The sequence below is a fragment of the Schistocerca americana genome, chromosome 11, assembly GCF_021461395.2.
Source record: "Schistocerca americana isolate TAMUIC-IGC-003095 chromosome 11, iqSchAmer2.1, whole genome shotgun sequence".
NCBI lineage: Eukaryota > Metazoa > Arthropoda > Insecta > Orthoptera > Acrididae > Schistocerca > Schistocerca americana.
Window position 1 is genome coordinate 205,615,569 of NC_060129.1, and position 19,041 is coordinate 205,634,609.

The following is a 19,041-nucleotide window of genomic DNA, read 5'->3' on the forward strand; positions in this document are numbered from 1 at the left end:
TGCCCTCCTCTTCAATCAGCGATACAAGGTCGACCCCTCCCGTTCGCCCCCTCAATCCCTGCGCTGCCAGAGGTGTCTGCGCTACAATGCACATCCAACAGCAGAGTGCCGCGAGGCCCCCACCTGCCCGCATTGTCGGCAAGCGCACTTCCTCCGGCAGTGCCCCAACCTCCAATCCCCTCCCTCCTGTAATACCTGCAGCCTCCCCCACCCCACCTACTCCCAGAAGTGTAAAGCCCGACCCCCTCCCACCGCTCCTGAACTCACCGTACCTGTCCGTCCCCTGGACGCCCCCACCCCTCCTGGCAATTCCCTTCGTCCCCCCCCCCACTGCTGAGGACATCATCCGGTTCCTCACCATTGTCCTCCAAAACGTCCATCCCTTTCAGCGCCCCCACACCTTACAACAGATCTCCCTCGCCGCCCGTTCCATATTCCACCTTAAAATGTACGCCACCTTTTCCAATAACCAGGCCCATTTCACCTTCTCCCGCCTTGACACCCTCGTCTAAGTCCTTATCATGGCGCGACAGCATCGTATCCTTTTCAACAATATCTGCTCCCTTCCCGCCAACAAGAACCTCTTCCTGCACACCCTTGCTACCCACCGTGTGGATGCCTTCCTCCTCAATGAAACCTTCCTCCAACCCCACCACTCCATCCACACCTCCCCCTATCTCCTCCACCGCTCCGATAATCCCCTCCCAGTTGCGCGTGGCGGAGTTGCCATTGGCCACCACCGCCAGATCCCCGTTCGGCTCCAGCCTCTCCTTCCCGACCCCACCGAACACCTGATCCTTAGTCTCTTCTTCCCCGGCCTTACCATTACCTGCGCCACCATCTATGTCCGCCCCAACGCCCCTCTTCCTTTCGACTTCCTCTCCCACATCGACCGTACCTTCTCCTCCTATGTGATCGCCGCCGACCTCAACATCCATAGTCGCTCCGCTGCCCAGTTACGGCGGTGGCATCGGTTCCTCTCCTCCCTTCAAGGCGACCTCATCCCCATCCCCCAGCACACCCGTCCCGAATCCAACTCCACTCCCGATGTTATCCTCTCCTCCCCCAACCTCCTTGGTCGCATTACGGTGGATGTCCTGGAGCCTATTGGTAGCGACCATCTCCCTGTCCTCCTCACCGTTTCAGACGGCCGTCGCCCCCGCCCCGACCCTCGTCATGACCCTCCCCCTAAGTACATCCATGACTATTCCCGTGCCAACTGGAATGCCTACCGGGATACCCTCTCCACTCAGGTCGATAGCCACCCTCTCGCCTACCGCCGTCCCGATGATGTCACCCATGCCGCCTCCTTTCTCCAGCAGACCTTGTCTGAGGCCGTGGAGGCCCACGTCCCTACTGTTGCCATCCACCCCCACCGTCCTACCTTACCACCACAGGCCGTCCTCCTCCTCCGTGAATCCCGTCGTCTCTACCGTGCCTTCCTCCGCACGCGTGACCCGGACACCCTACGACGCCACCGGCAACTACAGCGACACATTCGAAATTTGCTCGCGGCCAAGAAACGCCGGGACTGGCGACAGACATGCACCCGTTTAAATGCTACCCTCCCTATAAACTCGTCCAAGTTCTGGACCGCCTTCCGTCGCCTTACCGGCACTAAACCCTCCCCCTCCTATCCTCTTCTCCACGATGATCACCCCTTCCCTGACGCCCTTAGTAAGGCCAATCACTTTGCCTCCTATCTGTCCGATGTGTTTTCCATCCCTGATGATCCCCAGTTCGATTACTCCCTCTTCCCAGATATCCGCGATCGAACTGACACCTCTGTCCCTCCCCTCGCTCCTGGTTTCCAGTACTTGGACAACATTCCACACACGGACCTTAATGCCCCCATCACCACACAGGATCTCCTCAATACACTCCGCACCAAACGCAACACCGCTCCTGGTCACGATCGTGTTACCTACCGTCACCTTCGTGAAGCTCCTGTCTCTTTTCTCTCCACCCTGGCCAGGCTCTACAATGTATTCCTGTCCACCGGGTACTACCCCGACCTGTGGAAAACCTCCCATATCCTCATGTTCCTCAAACCTGGCCAACCGCCGTCCGCCGTCTCCTCCTACCGTCCCATCAGCCTTACCTCGGTTTTCAGCAAGGTCCTGGAATCTATCCTCACCCGCCGCATCCACCAGCATCTCCGCCAGCACCGCCTCCTCCCCGTTACCCAGTGTGGCTTTCGGCCGTCCTTCTCTTCCGACGATCTTCTCCTTCACCTCACTCATCTCCTTTCCGAACAGCTCAATTCCCGTCGCTCCGCAATCTTCCTCTCTCTTGACCTCGAACGCGCATATGACCGCGTATGGCATTCCGGTCTCCTCTTCAAGCTCCAAACCTTCGCTCTTCCCATTAACTACGTTCGTCTGATCGGTTCCTTTCTCTCCCGTCGTCCTTCCCATGTCACCATCCATAATACCGATTCCTACACCTTTTTCCCCTCCGCCGGTGTGCCCCAAGGCTCCGTCCTCTCCCCCCTTCTGTACCTTTTGTACACGGCGGATATGCCGCCGCCGTCACCCCCCGTCCACCTTCTCCAGTTTGCCGATGACACCGCCTTCCTTGCCCTTGCCCCCACCCTGCAACGCTCTCTACGCTTTCTCCAATCCCATCTTGACCGGTTCACCGCTTGGTGCAACCAGTGGTTGCTCAAGGTCAATCCTTCCAAAACCCAGGCGATCATTGTAGGCAAAACCACTCCCTCCTTCCGCCTCCTTGATTTCTATCTCACCGTTTATGGCCGTCCCATCGCTCTCACCCCCACCCTTAAGTACCTTGGCGTCACCCTCGACCGTCGCCTCTCCTGGACTCCCCATCTCCAGACAATCCAAGCCAAGGCACGTTCCCGACTCCGTCTCCTCAAACTCCTTTCCGGCCGAACGTGGGGTCTGGACCCCTCCACCATCCTCCACACCTATAAGTCCCTTATCCGCCCTATCCTCTGTTACGCCCATCCAGCCTGGATCTCCGCCCCCCCTTCCTTTTATAAATCCCTCCAAATCCTTGAACGCCATGCTCTCCGCCTTGCCTATCGCATCCGTCTCCCTTCCCCCACGCGTATCCTGTATGACCTTATCCCCTTCCCCCACCTCCTCCTCTTCCTCGAAAGGATACGAATCCTATACGCCTCCCGTAAACTCGATCCACCTCACCCGCTCGTCTCCCCGATCCTCTCCCACCCCCGCCCGCTGCCGCGCCTGTACTCCCATGTCCCACCCGGTCTCCATCTCTCCACCCTCCTTACCCTCTCCCAAGGTGGCTTCCGCCAGCACCCCCTCCCTGATGATGCCCTCCTCCCCTCCATCTACCCCTCCTACCAACTTTGATCCTCCTGCCCTCCTCCTGTGCTTGCTCCTCAGGGCACCCTCCCTCCCTTCTCTCCCTTTTCCCTCCCTCCTCCTTTTCTCGTTCCTCGTCCCCCGGGCCCCCCCTCCCCTGTCCCTATCCTCCTGTCCCCGTCTCCTAAGCCGTGGCATCCTCTTTTCCTCCCCTCTCCCCCTCCTCATCCCTGTTGCCCTCTTGGCAGGTCCCCGGACTCGCACACGCTCCGTGGACATTCGCGCGCCGGAGATCACCGCCATCAGTGTATCGTGTGTGCCGTCATGTCTAGTGTTCCGTTTCGCCGTCACGCTCCATTGTTCACCAGTGACATCGTCTTCTTCAGTGTTTGTGCGTCGGGTCTCCGGTTCATAGTGTGGATTGTCATCAAGTGTGAACGGCTTCTTGTGCTTTTATGTTCTTGTGTCTTCTGTTTGTTTCCCGCCGTTTTTCTATGTAATGTCTCTTCTTTGTTTATCTTCATGTACTCTCTTCGGCTGAAGAGCGGCGTATTGTGCTGCTGCCAGCCTACCTGGTTTGTTCAGGTGTCAAAATTACAATAAAGTAAAAGAAAAAAAATAAAGAAAAAGTAACGTTTGTTTACCATACAATACTATTCTAATTCATATTTTTGAACGGTGTGGTTTATGAAACCGCGTCAAACGATGTAGCCGAAACTTGGCACACTGCACTCAGTAGCACGATGCAGATGTGTTTGTGAATGCGCGAAACATCTAGCTTAAAAATCATAAGCAGTAATCGTAGTGCCTCCAAACTTACTTTCTCGTACAAATCGGAGGCTCAGTATATTCGATTAGTGATGGAAACACTGCCGAGTAGGCCAGGTTATTTTCGCTCTCCTATTTATTTCGTTCCCCACGCATATTTTTTTTTCCTTTATTGATTTTCAATTCCTCCCGAAGGGGGTGGGCTGGCAGCAGCTTAGTACGCTGCTCTACAGCCTGTTGTTGTTGTTGTTGTTGTGGGGGACGTGAGGTGTATACGGAAGGCGAGGTGGAGTGCATGACGCTCAAGGATCTGGAGGGACTTATAGAATTTGGGGGGGGGGGGGGGGCAGATATCCAGGCAGGACTGGCATAACAGAGGATGGGACGGATTAAGGATTTGTAGGTGTGGCTGTTCGCCGCCGCCCGGTGCTTGCCGCCGCCGCTTGGTCGCCGTCTGTCGGTGCTCGCCGCTTCCTCTTCTGCCGCCACCACCTGGTCGCCGCTTCTTCAGCCGCCGCCGCCGCTGTCGCCGTCGTCTCTTGGTGCTCGCCGCTTCTTCTGCCGCCGTCTCTCGGTGCTCGCCGCTGCCGCCGTCTCTCGGTGTTCGCTGCCGCCTGCGATCATGGACGCCCCAACTACCACCATCATCTACACCTCTCCTTCACCTGCCCCCACTGTCACGTCATGGAGTGCTTCCTCTGGGATTCACCCGTCTCATGCACCTCCCCTCCTCACAGTCTCCTCCCCATCTATCTCCTCTCCATCGATGTATCCCCACCTGTACGTCACTCCTGCTCCTACTCCTGCTACTGCCCCTGCTGCTTCTCCCACTCCTGCCTCTGTCCCTGCTCCCAACCCCCCTACCCCTCCTGTCGCCCGCCGAGACGACTTTCCCCCTCTCCCCCCTGCGACTACCGCTGCTTCCCCTGCCAGAGTCTCCGCCCGCCGCGCCACAGTCGCCGCCACAGAGCGCCCTACCCTCTCATCCGGTGCTACTGCCTCACAGGAGGGCCCTGCCTCCCACCACCTCCCCATCCATCCCGTCCCTCATCCCTTCTCCCAGGCAACGCCCGCCAAAAAATCTTCCAAACGGCCCAGTGGCGACCTCTCCTCTACTCCTTCCTCCAAAAAGCCACTGCCCGCCCCACCTCCCACTGACCCCGCTATGGATACCACCCCACCTCCCTCCTCTCCAGCCCCCTCCCTGTATACCTTTGTCCTAGCCAACCCTGATCCGAAATTCCTGGATGCCCGCACCCTCACCCTTGAAATCCGGAAGTACATCCCCAGTGCACCCATCATCCAACTTATCCCTCGCAGAGACTCTGTCCTCATCAAGTCTCCCTCTCCGTCCTTCCATACTGATCTCCTCCGGCGCCTTCCCCGCATCACCTTTGGGCCCCACGCATCCCTCACCCCATTCCTTACATCCTCCTCTCCTCGTCAACCCCAACCACCTCGTCGTCCGCCGACCCTCACTGCCGTCATCACGAAACTCAGCCCTGTGGTCACGGAGGCTGAGGTGTTGGCGGAACTGAATGCCCACCCCTCCCTGGAAGTCCGCTCTGCCCGCCGTATTTACAACTCCTCTGGCCCTACTTTCCTCATGCGTATCTTTACAGAGTCCGCTTCCTCCATCGACCACCTCCTCACGCAGGGTGCCCTGATTTTCAACCGCCGCCACCCTGTTGACCCATCCCGTTCCCCTCCTCAATCCTACCGCTGCCAGCGTTGTCTTCTGTACAATGACCACCTCACCCAACACTGCAAGAACCCACCCACCTGCCCCCATTGTAAAGCCTCCCACTTCCTCAAACAGTGTCCCAACCTCGCCTCCCCCCCATCCTGCAACACCTGCAATGAACCTCACCCCACCTATTCCTCCAAATGCAAAGCCAAGCCCCCTCCCACCAACCCTGAACTCACTGTCCCCATTCGCCCCATTGACCCACCTATCCACCCTAACAATTCCCTCCGCCCTCCCCCTACAGCAGAAGACATCATCCGGTTCCTCACCGTCGTCCTGCAGAACATCCACCCCTTCCAGCGCCCCCACACTCTCCAGCAGATTTCCCTCGCTGCCCGCTCTATTTTCCACTTAAACACCTACGCCACATACTCCCACAACCAGGCCCACTTTACCTTCACCCGCCTAGACACCCTCGTTTAAGCCCCTCTCTCCCCTTCCCACACCCTTCCCCCACCCAACGCCATGGCTCGTCAACAGTATCGTCTCCTCTACCTCAACATTCGCTCCCTCCCTGCAAACAAATACCTCTTCATGCATACCCTCTCCCAGCACCAGGTTGACTCCTTCATCCTTAATGAAACCTTCCTCCAACCCCACCATGTAGTCCGCATCTCCCCTTATCTCCTTCACCGCACCGACAATCCCCTTCCCCTAGCTCGAGGCGGGGTCGCTATCGGCCACCTCCGGCATCTCCCTGTCCGGCCACAACCCCTCCTCAATGACCCAACCGAACACCTCCTCCTCAGCCTCTTTTTTCCCTCCCTCACCGTCACCTGTGCCACTATCTATGTTCGCCCTGCAGCTCCTCTCCCCTTTGACTTCATTTCCCATGTTGACCGTACCTTCTCCACCTATGTGATCGCCGCTGACCTCAACATCCACAGCCGTGACCCTGCCACTCTTCGGCGGTGGCATCAGTTCCTTGCCACCCTCCATGGTGACCTTGTTCCTCTCCCACAGCACACCCGTCCTGAAAGTAACTCTACCCCCGATGTTATCCTCGCTTCCCCCAACCTCCTTGGTCGCATTGCCGTTGATGTCCTCGATCCTGTCGGTAGTGACCATCTCCCTGTCCTTCTCACCATCTCCTCTACCCGTCCTGCCACTGCAGCCACCCACCCACCTGCCCCTCCAAAATCTGTCCATGACTACCACCGTGCCAATTGGGATGCCTACCGGGAATCCATTGCCTTACAGGTTGAAAGCCACCCCCTCACTTTCCACCACCCTGATGACATCACCCATGCCTCTTCCTTCCTTCAGAAGACCATCACTGACGCTGTGGAGGCTCACGTCCCTACCAAACTCATCCACCCTCACCGCCCTACGCTTCCTCCACAGGCCGTCCTTCTTCTCCGTGAATCCCGCAGGCTCTACCGCTCCTTCCTCCGCACTCGTGACCGGGATACTCTCACCCGCCACCGGCAATTACAGCGACATATCCGGAACCTCCTTACAGCAAAGAAACGCCGGGACTGGGATCAGACATGCACACGCCTCAACTCCACCCTCCCTGCCAACTCCTCCAAGTACTGGTCAGCCTTCCACCGCCTTACTGGTAGCCATCCCACCCCGCATTACCCCATCCTCCATGACGATCGACCCTTTCCTGACAACCTCAGTAAGGCTAACCATTTTGCTTCTCACCTGTCCGAGGTCTTCTCCATTCCTGACGATCCCCATTTTGATTACTCCCTCTTCCCCACTGTCCTTGACCGCACTGCCACCTCTGTCCCCCCGCTCGCCCCTAGCTTCCAGTACTTGGATCGGCTACCCCCCTCCGACATCAACACTCCCATCACCATGCAAGACGTCACACTCGTCCTCCGCTCCAAACGCAACACCGCCCCTGGTCATGATGGCGTCACCTACCGTCACCTCAAGGAATCCCCTCCATCCTTCCTGTCTGTCCTTGCCACGCTGTACAATGTCCTCCTCTCCACTGGCTTTTACCCTGACCTGTGGAAGACTTCCCGTGTCCTGCTGTTCCCTAAGCCTAACAAACCCCCCTCTGCTACCTCTTCCTATCGTCCCATCTGCCTCACCTCCGTGTTCAGTAAGGTCTTTGAGGCCATCCTCTCTCGCCGTATCCACCGCCACCTTCACCAGCACCACCTCCTTCCTCTTACCCAATGTGGCTTCCGGCCTTCCTTCTCTGCTGACGACCAGCTCCTTAACCTTACCCATCTTCTTTCCCTCCAACTTAACTCCCGTCGCTCTGCTATCTTTGTTTCCCTTGATCTCCAGAACGCCTATGACCGTGTCTGGCATCCCGGGCTCCTTTTCAAACTCCAGACCTATGCTCTCCCCATCAACTTCGTCCGTCTCGTTGCTTCCTTCCTCTCCCATCGTCCCACCTATGTGACTATCCACAATTCCAACTCCCGTACTTTCTACCCCTCTGCCGGCGTGCCCCAAGGTTCTGTCCTTTCCCCTCTCCTCTATCTCCTGTACACTGCTGATATGCCCAAACCTCCCCCTCCTGTTCATCTTCTCCAGTTCGCTGATGACACCGCCTTCCTAGCCCTTTATCCTACCCTTCAACGGTCCCAACGTACCCTCCAAACCCACCTTGACCAATTCACCGCTTGGTGCAACCAGTGGTTCCTCCGTGTTAATCCCTCCAAGACCCAGGCGATCATCATAGGCCGCACCACCCGCTCCTTCCGCCTCCATGATTTCTACCTCACCATTTACGGCCGTCCTATCCACCTCACTCCTACCCTCAAATACCTTGGCCTCACACTCGACCGCCACCTCACCTGGACTCCCCATCTCCTTACCATCCAAAACAAAGCTCACAACCGCCTCCGCCTCCTGAAACTCCTGTCCGGCCGGACGTGGGGTCTGCATCCTTCCACCATCCTTCACACCTACAAATCCATGATCCGCCCCATCCTTTGTTATGCCAGCATCGCTTGGATTTCCGCCCCTCCCCGGTTCTATAAAGCCCTCCAAATCCTCGAACGCCATGCACTCCGCCTCGCCTTCCGTATCCGCCTTCCGTCCCCCACGCGCATCCTCTATGACCTCATCCCCTTCCCCCACCTTCTCCTTTTCCTTGAACACATCCGCACACTATATATTGTCCGCCGCCTTGATCCCCCTCACCCCCTGGTGTCTCCCTTCCTCTCCACTCCCAACCAGTTGCCGCGCCTTTACCGTTGTGTCCCTCCCTCTCTCCATCTCCACACCCTCCATCTCCTTTCCCAACACAACTTCCACCGTCTACCACTCCCGGATGATGAGCTTCGCCCTGACATCTACCCTTCTTACCAACTCTAACCCCCTCTTCCTGCCTCCTCCTCAGGGATCCCTCTCCTCCCCCTCCCTCCTTCTGAGCGGATTTCCCCTCCTACTCCCCGTCCATCTCTTGTGCCTTCTTTCAGTGTCTCTGCGCTCCCTCCTGCCCTGTCTTCCCTTTCCCTCTCCCGCCCCATGTTTCTCCTGCCTCTTCGTGCACCCACGGTTGCCCCTCCTCTCTTCATCCCGCCGCTTCCCCAGCTGCCCCATGCTCTCCCCTCCTTTTCCATCCTCTCTGCCCTCTCCCTCGGCAGGTCCCGCCTGGTAGTTTTACTCTTCGTCGTGTGTGCTCCGAGTGGGTTTTAAGTGTGTTGTTTTCGGAGTGTTTTTAATACTGTGGCCAACTTTTAAACTGTGCATGTGCATCCAGTGTCTTCTCTGTGTTTTAAGAATCGCCAACTGTGTTTTTTAACTTTCTGGTGACTGTCCCCCATGAACTTCTACATGTCAGTGATTTTTACCTCCATTTTCTCCCCTTACTCTGTTTTATGTTCCCCTTTTTTTACCTCCTTATGTATGTATTATTTTATTCTTGTTTTAGTTGCCATGTCATTCGGCTGCAGAGCGGCGGATTGTGCTGCTGACAGCCCTCCCCTGCCCATATGGGGCAGGGGCATGAAATCACAATAAAGGAAAAAAAAAAAGTAACGTTTGTTTACCATACAATACTCTTCTAATTCATATTTTTGAACGGTGTGGTTTATGAAACCGCGTCAAACGATGTAGCCGAAACTTGGCACACTGCACTCAGTAGCACGATGCAGATGTGTTTGTGAATGCGCGAAACATCTAGCTTAAAAATCATAAGCAGTAGTGCTGGGCTAAACTGCGATTTTCCGATATCAATGATTTCTGTGAATGCTACTTTTCAGTATCTGTTATTCTTAACTGTGATTTGTCGCAGTTAAGAGTCGCAGTTAAGGAACCTAAGTCGCGTATCCCTCCGCCACTGCTACTTCTGCTACTTCCGCGATTTCTGCTACTTCTGCGATTTCTGCTACTTCTGCGATTACTGTGACTTCTGCTACTTCTGCTACTTCTGTGACTTCTGCTACTTCTGCGATTTCTGTGACTTCTGCTACTTCTGCGACGTACCACCGTATGAAAAAGTTACATCTGTCCACACAGAAAATTGCATCTCAACAAACCTGTCATTGGTAAGTATGTTTTACGTTTATTCTTCCGTTGGCTTTAATTTTGTATTAAAGAAACAACTGTGAAAATATTAATAGTGTAATTAATATGTAAGTAGCCGCACAGTACCGTAATAGTTCGTGTTTAGAAAATGAATTCTAACATATTGTTATGTTCATAGGTACCTGAACTACATTTCAGTCACTCAGTAAAGTGATAATTCAAAATATCATTGTCAACAGATCTGAAGAAATTGCCAGTCTTTAGACCGTTTTCGTCAGACGACAGGTTAGTTTCTAAGCGTTTTGATGGACTTAATTACTTCAGTGAGATCGTTCTTGCGAATGTGATATAGCAAATATTAGCAAATGTGATATAGAAAATATTAGCAATCTACTCTGTCAATTATATTGCTAGTAATTAGTGACAGCAAAAATTGTTTAATAATCCTTGTGTTTTTGCAGACGCAGTTCTGACTGATTACTGGTTGCTGTACATATCTATCCACATCAAGGCTGTTGAGAGAGACTCGTGAAGATTCAAGACAGCTCTTAGAGGATTTGCAGTTTAAAAGTGAAATAATTATGAAATAAGTGTATGACTGATTAAAGTGTTTTATTGAAGTTGTTGTGCGATTTTAAAGGAATAATAAATGTTAAATACATTGAGTGAATAATAAAAATCTCATTTTCCAAATGTTAAGCCGTCCTATACCCGTAATTTTCCGCCACTTATTTATTGGTAAACACTTGTTGGAGAGTGACATGCCGCCCCCCCCCCCTTTCTCCACAATCTTGGTGTGACACTGACCTGTAACATATCCCAAAGTCTACAATATGCATTTTGAGGCTGTTGATATGAAAGTGGGAAGTACAGATCTTCCAGTTAAATCAGGAATAGCTTAAGTGCATTACTTGAAAGTGACACAGGAAAAGCTTACTTATGTAGGTGGTAGTAGTGTCGGCAAAAAGTTCTTGTGTGTGAAGTTGCCATGTAGAACACCAGGTGTAAAACTTTTCTCCCGAGTCTTGAACTGTGAGGCATTCATATGACTGTTTTCATTTCTCTACACTTACACAGATGTCTGAGTTCTGCTGTGTTAACATTGCAAAGTCCTGTAGGCATGTGGAGTATTAACCAAAACTGTCATATTGGTAGCAGAATCAAACACATTTGTTACGTTACTCGATATTTTCAGGAGAAAAAGGCAATGTCGCTTCTTATTAATATAATACATTCAGAGTCACAGCAGTATTTGACCAACCATAACTGATGCTGAATGTGCATGTCGTCATATAATATGAAGGGCTTATTTCAATAGTGGTACAAGTCCATTACCTACACTTTTCTGTCTATAATGCTTCTGAAATTAGTGATCCAAACAAACATAAATAAAGGCTCATCTCTAGCAAGAAGCCATATGGTGAATATTTCTGGTATCTCAACTGCAGATTTTTTTGCACTCATTTAACTTTACGACTCTATATCTCAAAATTAACAAAAATGGACTTGTACCACTATTGAAATAAGCCCTTCACATGCACACACAGCACATCGATCTCATGAGGCACAAGGCTCTCATAACGAAGTACGTACGTGGGTCAACAGATGACACTAGGAAAAGTATGTTAACTGCGCTTTTTAGTTGCTACTTGCGACTCTTAGTTGCGATTTGTCACAGATATCGCAGTTTGACTCGGTAGCGAATAGCGTAGTATGAACTTTGCTCAACAGATGGCAGTGCTAACTGCGCTTTTTAGTTGCTACTTGTGACTCTTAGTTGCGACTTGTCACGGAAATCGCAGTTAGACTCCATAGCGTATCGCAGAGATGGACGTAGTACGAACTTTGACCCACAGATGGCACTGTTAACCGCGCTTTTTAGTTGCTACTTGCGACTCTTAGTTGCGACTTGTCACGGAAATCGCAGTTAGACTCCATAGCGTATCGCAGAGATGGACGTAGTACGAACTTTGACCCACAGATGGCACTGTTAACCGCGCTTTCTAGTTGCTACTTGCGACTCTTAGTTGCGACTTGTCACGGAAATCGCAGTTAGACTGCATAGCGTACCGCAGAGATGGACGTAGTACGAACTTTGACCCACAGATGGCACTGTTAACCGCGCTTTCTAGTTGCTACTTGCGACTCTTAGTTGCGACTTGTCACGGAAATCGCAGTTAGACTCCATAGCGTACCGCAGAGATGGACGTAGTACGAACTTTGACCCACAGATGGCACTGTTAACCGCGCTTTCTAGTTACTACTTGCGACTCTTAGTTGCGACTTGTCACGGAAATCGCAGTTAGACTCCATAGCGTATCGCAGAGATGGACGTAGTACGAACTTTGACCCACAGATGGCACTGGTAACCGCGCTTTCTAGTTGCTACTTGCGACTCTTAGTTGCGACTTGTCACGGAAATCGCAGTTAGACTCCATAGCGTACCGCAGAGATGGACGTAGTACGAACTTTGACCCACAGATGGCACTGTTAACCGCGCTTTCTAGTTGCTACTTGCGACTCTTAGTTGCGACTTGTCACGGAAATCGCAGTTAGACTCCATAGCGTACCGCAGAGATGGACGTAGTACGAACTTTGACCCACAGATGGCACTGTTAACCGCGCTTTTTAGTTGCTACTTGCGACTCTTAGTTGCGACTTGTCACTGAAATTGCAGAAAGCAGTGCTAAATTCGACCAATAGATGGCTCACGTCTTTCAATGTGAAATACTACTTGCGACTGCTAACTGTGGCTGAAATCGCAGTTAGATTCTGTAAAGTTGCTACTGTGATATCTGTGACTTCTCAGTCACTGTGATTTCTAACAGATACGCGATTTCCTGCCCACCACTAATAAGCAGTAATCGTAGTGCCTCCTAACTTACTTTCTCGTACAAATCGGAGGCTCAGTATATTCGATTAGTGATGGAAACACTGCCGAGTGGGCCAGGTTATTTTCGCTCTCCTATTTATTTCGTTCCCCACGCATATTTTTTTTTCCTTTATTGATTTTCAATTCCTCCCGAAGGGGGTGGGCTGGCAGCAGCTTAGTACGCTGCTCTACAGCCTGTTGTTGTTGTTGTTGTTGTGGGGGACGTGAGGTGTATACGGAAGGCGAGGTGGAGTGCATGACGCTCAAGGATCTGGAGGGACTTATAGAATTTGGGGGGGGGGGGGGCAGATATCCAGGCAGGACTGGCATAACAGAGGATGGGACGGATTAAGGATTTGTAGGTGTGGAGGATGGTAGAGGCGGGCAACCCCCATGTCCGGCCAGAGTGGAGTTTGAGGAGTCGGAGGCGGTCCCGCCCATCCAGTCGATAGTCATTATCTTCAAATCCCACAAATGAAAGAACTCATCCTTAGGTTCAATGAGTGTTATTTGTTTGTTGCTTGTGCATAACTGTAGAGTTGCTCTATTTGAATCTGAAGCACATTTTGATGTGTAATTGATTTGGGAAACAGTTCTAACAATCAACATCCTTTAATTGGTCTTATGATAAGTTAATCTTAGGAATTTGGTACGTTGCGGGACCAGGTCTGGAGAAGACGGCACGAGGTGTAATGGCGGAAAAGACACTTGGCCGGCTGCACGTAGTGTACCGGAGAGGCGCGAGATGGCAGGAGTTGCCGGCCGCAGTACCAACTGCCGCAGACAGATGGCAGGTCGAGTCGCTGCCAGCAAAAGTATGGCCGTCATCACATCTGCACAGGTTACAGCTGACTGCAGTTCGTGACATGTTCATTTAAAGTAGGAGATATTGGGTATTTTCGTCTTGAATGAACCAACAATGCTGTGCTTTTAGTTGTACTTTTGAAGGCAAGAAGAGAGGGATGCAGCACGAAGAATAATACGGCTGATGAACATCTGCAGAGCAAACTGGCAGAATAGAAAAGCAACTGCTTTTATGTAAAGTAAGTGCAATTTTCAAGCATTAACGTGTATTAGAAAATTTAAGATTCCGCACCTAGTATTGTTGGTTTCATTGGGGAAATTGTAGCGGCGTGGGAATTGGGGAAGCAAACGAGACTCTTCCATTCTTTTGCAGCGTTTGCTCAAGAGATAGGCTTATAGCTGAACAGGAGGATAAATTAGAGCCCTTCAGGCTGATTTGGACAGAGCGAGGGCTGGAACTGAAGAGGTTAAGGGGGGAGGAGGGTAAACAGCGGTGGGAAGTGGTAGCTGGGAACAGGGGCTACAGAAAGAGGAGAGTGTCTGACAGTTTCCCAATTGGCACAACGGATAGATTTGCCTTGCTGCCACAGTTAAGTAAGGAAGAGGCTCCAGTAGAAGTAGATGTAGTTATGATGCAACATAATCTCACTAAGAAAAAAAGAGTACAAAGTAATAGGAAAGTTCTGTTGCTAGGTAGCAGCCATGGAAGAGGTGTGGGCCAGATTTTGCAGGAAAAATTAGGTGACAGGTACCAGGCCACAAACTTTTTCAAGCCAAGTGTAAGTCTTAGCCAGGTGGTAGAGGATATAGGTTCCTTGTGCAAGGGATTCACAAAGCAGGATCGTGTGATGATAGTGGGTGGAGTGGGAAACAGTGTCGATAGGGATCAGAGCTACAGTATCGAGTGCGACCTGGTGAAAACAGCCTCGGCAACGACCCGTACCAGTGTTGGGCCGGTGGCTGCTTTTGTGCGGCACGATGGGCCCCAGTTGAACCGCTCTGTCAGGAGGGTAAATATGGAGTCGGATCAGTTGCGTAGGGTGGCCACTCTGTCAGACATCGGATCGGTTCCTGTCGAGGCTATCGATAAGGGGGGATTCCTCGAGGCATGGCCTACACCTCAATAGGAAAGGGAAGAGTAAACTGGCAGGGTTGTTTGCAAAATCCATAAGGGGGGACACTAGTACTCATGGATGTACCTCTTTTTTAGACTAATGTGTCAATGAGGAGTTCAGGCAGGCAGGTGCTAAAGAGGTCCAAAACACACAAAATTCTCACAACAGGAACATAAATAATGATGTTACCATATTTAACCAAAATATTGGTAGAGTAAAGAAAAAGACTTGAGTCCGGCTTTTCTCCATAGCAGGCGGCTGCTGCTCTCTCGCGTCACTCCTCTACACTACGTGCAGCTGGCCGAGTTAGAATCACAGTCTTCTGCCTGGCTGGATTTCCAAAGCTGAGCTCAACGAACAGACTGGCGCCGTAGGCGAAAGAAAAAATTGTCATTTCAGTACAGGAGCGAGGGAAGACTAGTACGGACCCAGTTGGTACGAAAGCTGATATTCTTGGCATTTCCGCGGAATTTTGAGTCATAATTCGATAGTTCCACTGGATGAGACGAAATGCGGGAATAATTTTTGAGTGAATCCCCCTGCTTAGGCTGACAGCATCGTGCTGTTTACATATAGTCCACCTAAACCTGGAGAATAGTCGAAGTAAGGATCTAAAATAGTAAGTTTGAAAGTATGCTTGAAATTCGATACAAAAAAATAAACAAGATGCAACAAGCGACAGACGCAATTTGCGGCTGTGATGGAGATGCGTTGCAAGAAGGATATGTGTGTGTAGCCAAGCCGTGGTCGATAGATCGACCTAGAAAGTTCCTGGCTGTAGTTGAAAATACGGAAAACTACGAGTACATCTCTCCACGCTGTGTACTTCACCCCACCTGCAACGACTCAGATGGCGAAACTATTGCGTTGCAAGAAGGATATGTGTGTGTAGCCAAGCCGTGGTCGATAGATCGACCTAGAAAGTTCCTGGCTGTAGTTGAAAATACGGAAAACTACGAGTACATCTCTCCACGCTGTGTACTTCACCCCACCCGCAATGACTCAGATGGCGAAACTACTGCGTTGCAAGAAGGATATGTGTGTGTAGCCAAGCCGTGGTCGATAGATCGACCTAGAAAGTTCCTGGCTGTAGTTGAAAATACGGAAAACTACGAGTACATCTCTCCACGCTGTGTACTTCACCCCACCCGCAATGACTCAGATGGCGAAACTATTCGTATTGAGCAATTCTTAGGCACGAAATAATGTATCCGAGCCCTCCAAAAATTTCACGTTAAGGCCGTGAGTGCCGCTCTAGCAATTAGATATCTAACGTTACCATATCTAAAGAGCACCTTACCACAAAACTTGATGGGTATGAAGTACATCATTTACAAATAATCAAAAGATGTGGCCACTTATTGCAATTCTGTTAGAAAATTAAAAATAACTAAATGATATACCTGCGATAATGTATGTTACTTCCAATATTTTCCTGCTAAACTTGCCAATGCGAAGTAAAATTAGCAGCGCTTGAATACTGCAGTGTTGCTCGGTGTCGCCAACAGATGTCAGCCCAAGACGCTGCTACAGAAGATATGGCTTTCCTTTTAGCATGGCCATCTAGGGACAAGGCCGCTACACTGTCTTTGGAGTCGCTCGTGATGTAAGCACTCGGGTCATAACAAACACAAGGCAACATGTGCTGTCGTGGTTGATTCGCATGTGTAGACGTTGTATGATTGTGAATTGAAATGTTAGTGTAATAGTGTTCATAGTAGTTCAACATATTAACGTGCCACGTAGATGCTGTATGCCTACTTTCCACAATTTTCCGCCGTTTTACAATTTAAGTCACCATTTTATCACCTGTTTTTCTTGTTTCTTTTCTTCTTACGTTTTTAACGTCTGTAGGTTGCAGAGCAGCGTACGACGGTGAAGGGGGGGGGGGGGGGCGGCAATCGAAATGCAGTAAAGGAAAAAAGAAGACTTTATGCCTGCTTGTAGAGGCAATTACACTGCTCGGGAAAGAGTCAGTACATTCCATTTCCCTCGTGATGAAGATGCATGGAGAGAATGGATAAGAGCAGTTCACCGTGATAATTTCATCCCTTCAGATCACTCTGTGGTAAGTAGCAGCTTTAGTAAATAAACCTATGAAATGGTTCTGTTTAGTCTGAGTGTTAATTGTGATTTGTAAACATAACCTGTATACATAGGCCAAACTTTTCTCATATTAACGTAACGTAATCCATTATTTTTAACAGATTTGTGAGCTGCATTTCCATGCACACGAAATAGAAAGAAGTACATCGTCATATGATGCTAAGACTGGAAGATTAATTACACGCCTCTTGATCGTCCACGTTTAAGGAAAGGTTAGTTGGTCGTTTACGGACTTTGAGTTAGGTTATATAATTATTGGATGAATCTCTTACACTCTTGGTTTATATGGTAAGGTACTGAGAATTAATATTTGTTTATAGGTGCAATACCAGCACTATTGCCAGAATGTCCTGATTATTTAACAACACCACAAGAAGGAAAATATCATTCTTTTCGTTGAAGGTATTATGTGATAAAATTAATAGTAGCCATTCGAATGAGTGGACCTGTGTCAAAAAGTTGAGTAGTGTGTATTTTCTTTTAATTAGTGAAATGCCATTTTTGAGAGTTCTGTGGTATGTTACAATTAACGCAAGTCTCACTTTCACTGTCCATGTCAATGATTAACAGCTTGGTCAAATAGGGAACATAAAGTTTCTAGTAACCGTTAAGTACCAAAACACAGTTAGCTAATATTCTTAATATAGTCGAGTTAAAATTTAGCAACAGAGAAGATCAGGAACCTAATGAGAGTATTGATTTCATAACCACTATTTTGAATAATTTATCTGAAAACTTGCCAGATAAACATGAAATTATAAACGTTATGGAAGAACAGATTCCATTGCTAAAATGCAAGAAGAAAATTGCAAGATATTCGTGGGATATTTTAGTTTTGTGGTCATTAGTTCATTCTATTTCTCCTCACTGTTACAAGTTTTTAAGAAGCAGTGGTATAATAACTATGTCTAGCCCTGCTACTCTGACTAGAATATTTGGTGGATTTGCTAGTAATACTGCTCTTGAACAAGTTCCTGCACATTTTCTGGGATACATAACTAGGATATGATATTTTTAACTGAAGAAGACTGGGCGGTCTCCTATCGATGCATGGAATCCATTTAAAGTCACAAATGGGCTACAAAGGGGGAAACGTAGTTGGCCGGGCCTATAATAGTAGTGAATTTGCATCCACAGCCTACGTATTCATGGTGCGTGGTTTGGATACACAGTACACCGATGTAGCTCATATTCTGCCGGTCAAAGTCTTGCAGGCTCCTGCTCTTCTCACCTTCCTTAAAGATATTGTATTGAAGTTAGAAAGCATACAGTTTGAAGTTGTTGGTATTGTATCTCATAATAATACCATTAATAAGAAAGCTGTATCTTACTTCAGTGATCCACCCGAACTTAAAATTAAATACCGACACCCTTCTCCAGGTGCTGGAAGTAGGCTATTTTATTTTCTTATCGATAGTGTGCACCTATCAAAATGCATAAAAAAAAAGAGATTATAGAGTTTCCAGATTTTAATTATGAGCTGGGTGATGGTTTTGCGTCTTTCAACAGCTTGAAATCTCTTCATTTGCTGTAAAAGGCAAATTTATTGACATTTGCAAACAAGCTATGTCTTAAATCACTGTATCCCTGAATCATAGACAGGCAGAATGTAAAACTTGCTCTCCATATTTTTGACCATACAACAGCTATTGCTCTGAGAGAATTAGGCTCTAAACACAATACTGAATACTGCAACTTTCATTGAGATCATTTGCAAGTGGTGGATGCAGGTAATGTAAAAACATTATTAAAAGGTCAAAGGTTATTAAATAGGATTCAGCAGCCAATAACCAGGAATTCTAAGCACATACTGGAGTTCCTACTTCAGTTTGCAAATTGGTTAATAAAGGAAAATTCTCAGGGTTTAATTGGTCTTAGCAGATAAACACATTT

The 19,041-nt window shown here is 49.7% G+C and overlaps 1 long non-coding RNA gene across 1 annotated transcript; it reads left to right on the top strand.

Moving 5' to 3' along the window:
* The first annotated feature begins 16,966 nt into the window (after positions 1 to 16,966).
* LOC124554165 lies at positions 16,967 to 17,730 on the top strand. The gene is made up of 3 exons (XR_006968268.1): positions 16,967 to 17,110; positions 17,250 to 17,360; positions 17,469 to 17,730. It is a non-coding gene; the product is annotated as an uncharacterized LOC124554165 (long non-coding RNA).
* Positions 17,731 to 19,041: the final 1,311 nt, after the last annotated feature.